Here is a 4,030-nt window from a genome sequence, read left to right as displayed (position 1 = left end):
CGACGCCTCTCCCTGCCTCGGTTTCCCAATTTCCCGTAGGAAACGCTGGAGTTCGCGGAGCGGGGGGGGGGGGGGGGGGCTCCGCCCCCAGGGAGGACTGACAGCCCCGAAACCCCGGGTGATCTTGGTGTTTATTTGGGGGGTGGTTTCCGTTTTTTTCGTTGTGATACAGCACGCAGAACACAGACTTCGCCGTGTTAACGTTTTCCAGGGTTCACTTTGGGGGCATTAGGTGTGCAGGGTGTTGGGCGACCCGTGGCACCGTCACCTCCAGAGCTGTGTCATCTTCCCAAAGTGGAACTCGGCCCCCTTAAGCCCGAGTCCCCCCCGCCCCGCGCAGCCCCTGTCCACCGGACTTCCTCCTGTCCCCGTGGATGGGACCTCTAGGTGTCTCAGAGGGGGCATCATGCAGTGTTTGTCCTTTCGCGTCTGGCTTATCGCGCTCAGCACAATGTCTTCAGCTTCATCCGCGTTGTAGCGTGCGTGTGTGTGTGTCTGAATTTCCTGTCTTTTGAAGGCCGCCCAACCTCCCATTGCTGGTGTGGACCCCATTTCTGCTCATCTGTGGATGGACACTTGGTTGCTTCCACCGTCTGGCTCCTGTGAATCACGCTGCTTTGAACATTTGTGTGCAAGTGCAGGTGGGAGGCTCTGTCCTCCCAGTGCCTGTTTCTTCAGGCCCCTGGAAGCGTGGGCGCCCCTGTCGGAGATCCAGCAGGCACCGCGGTATCAGCAGTGTGGCCTGTGCTTGCAACGTGCATGCCAGACCCAGAGCCGGGAAAGCAGCTCAGATCTGCCGCAGATTCATCCTGCAGGCGGCCAGCTGAGCGGGGGAGCCCGGGAAGGCAGGCTTCCGAAACAGAACCACCCCCGCCTGTCACTCTTCTTCCTAAAAAGGCTCCATATTCAGATGTCTTCTTGCAAAAAAAAAGAGAAAAGACAAAGAACCTTTTTACCTTGAAACATCATCACTTACGATCCTTGAAATCTTGCACATGTAATGTTTATGTAACTGTGTTCGTGTGACACACAGAGGCTTCAAAGCTGCCTGGTGCGTTTGGGGGCAGAGGAGGAGGAAGAAGAGGTGAAGAATTGCTCTGCCTGGTCTGCTGGCAGCCCAGCAGTCCAAGACCCGCTGAGCAAAAACTGGTGTCAGCTCTGTGGTCACACTGTCCGGGCTTCTGCCCTCCCATATGCCAGCACGTTTTTACTGCCTCCTGGAAGGCAGAGCCAGGCCAGCGAAGAGGCAGCTATAGGCTCAGGATAGAGACAAGCTTTCAAATGATTAGAAAGGCAATCTCGATAGGTGGTGAGCCCACTGTCTCCAGAGATATGCAAATAGAAACTGAAAGACCATCGGTGAGGGATAGTGTGACAGGCAGAGAGTGGGGGGTTCTTAGAGGACCTCATTGGCCCAGGAGTATTTGCCTACATCCTTTTTTTTTTTTTTTTTTTAGGGCCACACCTCTGGCACACGGATGCCCGGGGGCTAGGGATTGATCAAATCAGAACTGCAATTGCCGGCCTACACCACAGCCACAGCGTCTCCAGATCTGAGCCATGTCTGTGACCTACACCAAACATCACGGCAATGCCAGATCCTTAACCCGCTGAGCAGGGCCAGGGAATCAAACCCATGTCGTCATGAATACTAATCGGGCTCTTAACCCACTGAGCCATCATGGGAACTCCGAGTGTGTCTACATCTTTTGAAACTCTTTGCCTCACTGGAGGAAGGATGCTCGCCAGGCCACCTGTGACTACAACGTGGAGTCCTGGGAGGCAGGATCCAGGAGGGGCCTTCAAAGTGTGGTTTTTTCCACCTAGACAACAACCGGGCCAATAACTGCACTAGATCCTGGGAGGCTGCCTACGGGGGGCTGCCCGTGGCACCTCCTCTAGGCAGGAGAACTGTGTTAAGAACCAGGATTCTGAAGCCTCACTATCTGGGTCCAACTCCTGTGTGCGGCAGGACGGGACCCCGTGGAGGACGTTCCCCTCCCAAGGCCAGGAGGGAGGGCCTCCACTCCAGGCAGGCCTGCCCTACATGAACCACCACTGTCACCGTCCCTGTGGGAGTCTGCTCTGTGCCAGCTACCCTTTCGGTAACTCACTAACCCTCCCAAGCTCTCCAAGATGCCTCCTTTCATTTTATAGGTAAGAAAATGGAGCCCAGAGAGGTTTATCAACTTGCCCAAGATCACACAGCCAATCAGTGGTAAAATTCCAGTAGAGCTGGGATTTGTGGGGGCTCCCGCTCTGCCAGCCTGCAGCCCCCACCTCCACTGTGATGCGCCCACAAGCCCTCCAGGGCTCTCCCAGCTGCACCTCCTGAACCACAGGCTGCTCAGTGACAAGTCACCCCTTCACTCCAAGGAGAAGCTGGTCCCACTGGGTTAATGCCGGGCTCAGCCCACAGGCCTCGCCAGCCCACCTCTCCTGAATCCCGCTCAGGCCTCGTCGCCCGCATTTCCGGAGGCACAGAGCTTCCATACTCAGGTTACACCTTAGATTTCCCACCTCCTGCAACATCATGGGGGGACAGTGACAGGGTGAGCCTGAGGCTCATCCCGGGAGGAACACCGAGGGCAGGTGCCCCCGTCTACAGGGCCGGCTCAGGCTTTGCATACAGTAGGCAGTCAGCAAGTGCTTGCTGGTTTATTGACTGAGCAGGGAAGGAGTGAGGCTGCCTTGGGTAACCTGGGTCTCTGGTGACATTCAGGTCAGGGGCCACGTCCCAGCTCTGACACTTGGACGGGTCACGCTCCTTCCTTGGGCTTTGGTCCCCCCCGCCCCTGCCTCTCAGGGGTGTGTGAGCGGGGTTCATGCCAGGTCCCCCCATCAGACCCTCCCCCACCTGGCTGCTGCAGGTGCTTCCACCAGGGCGCAGCCCTGCACCCTCACCTGGGCTCCTGGAGCAGAGGCGCTGAGCCTGGGGTGTCCCGGGGGCCCTCAGCTCCTGGCTGACAAGAGCGGGAAGTCTGAAAGCCTGGGTGCCACCTACTTCCCCTGAGATGGAGTGTATGCCCAAGCCGCTTGAAGCAGCAGGCTGAGGCTGGGGCTTCTCCTGAATAAACCACTCACACAAATACTTGGCTGGAGGCTGCTTCCAGAACCAGCCGAACACGCAGGCCTAAGTCTCCCCCCACTGAGCCTGAGCCGCCTGACGTGACCGCATAACAGAACCTTCCTTGTCGGTGACCTCAGAGAGCGCCTGCGGTTCCCCAGGAGAGGCTGTGCCCCGGTCCCCTTCCCCGGGGGAGCTGCGTGGCTCTAGGAAGAAGGAGAATCTGTGACACCTGCAAAGCCTGTGTAAAGCGCTTTGTTTCAGAAATCGATTCACTTGCTTCTAGCAGTTCCTGGCCCTGGAGAGTTCCGTGTTGCTCACGATCCCAAATAAGGCCGAAGAAAACTCGGGTAGGAAGTTGAGCAAGAAGCTGCACGTTGCCTGCCCAAATCCAACCTCCCCTCCTCTCGAGGTGACCAGATGAGCAGCTGAAAGACTACATTTCCCACTTCCTGGCAAACGGGATGGCCAGTGACATCCAAGCAGAAGCGGTTGGGCAGGATTTCCAATAAAACTCCGAAAGAGCTTCTGGGTGCTGCTTTTATTTTCTTCCTTTTCTTTCCCGCCTGGGACTGGGTATGTGATGGCTGGCACTCCAGTGGCTCTTTTGTGACCTTGAGGATGGCATCCCCTAACTATGGCAGAGCAGAAAGACAGAGGTTTGTGGGTTCCTGAGGACTCCCTGGAGCTGTCATGCCTGTCCTAGGAGTTCCTGACCTCACTGACCTGTGCGAAGAGACCTTTATTTTATATCAACCACTATCTTCCAGGTCTCTGCTGCTTAAAGCTACGTCCATGTCCTCACTAGTGTAGACGTTACCGTAGGTCTACAGTTTTGGTCCAAAGGGAAACCGGATTCTCTGTTTCTGGCCCCTCCTTCAACAGGGCCACCTGGTCCTGCTCACTGAGACTTGAGTGAGTGGCGCGTTACATTGCTGAGAATACTACACCAGGCCCAGGGCC

The 4,030-nt window shown here is 56.7% G+C and overlaps 1 long non-coding RNA gene across 2 annotated transcripts; it reads left to right on the top strand.

The window, feature by feature from the left end:
• Positions 1-1,645: 1,645 nt before the first annotated feature.
• Positions 1,646-3,592, top strand: LOC125114319 (uncharacterized). 2 transcript variants are annotated; one of them, XR_007131756.1, is made up of 2 exons: positions 1,646-2,157; positions 3,357-3,592. It is a non-coding gene; the product is annotated as an uncharacterized LOC125114319 (long non-coding RNA). The 2 variants fall into 2 exon arrangements; XR_007131757.1 differs by having other exon boundaries at positions 3,354-3,592.
• The last annotated feature ends 438 nt before the right edge of the window (positions 3,593-4,030 follow it).

Source organism: Phacochoerus africanus, chromosome 14 (assembly GCF_016906955.1).
Source record: "Phacochoerus africanus isolate WHEZ1 chromosome 14, ROS_Pafr_v1, whole genome shotgun sequence".
NCBI lineage: Eukaryota > Metazoa > Chordata > Mammalia > Artiodactyla > Suidae > Phacochoerus > Phacochoerus africanus.
Note: the sequence above shows the minus strand (reverse complement) of the source record. Positions and strands in the feature narration are given on the sequence as shown.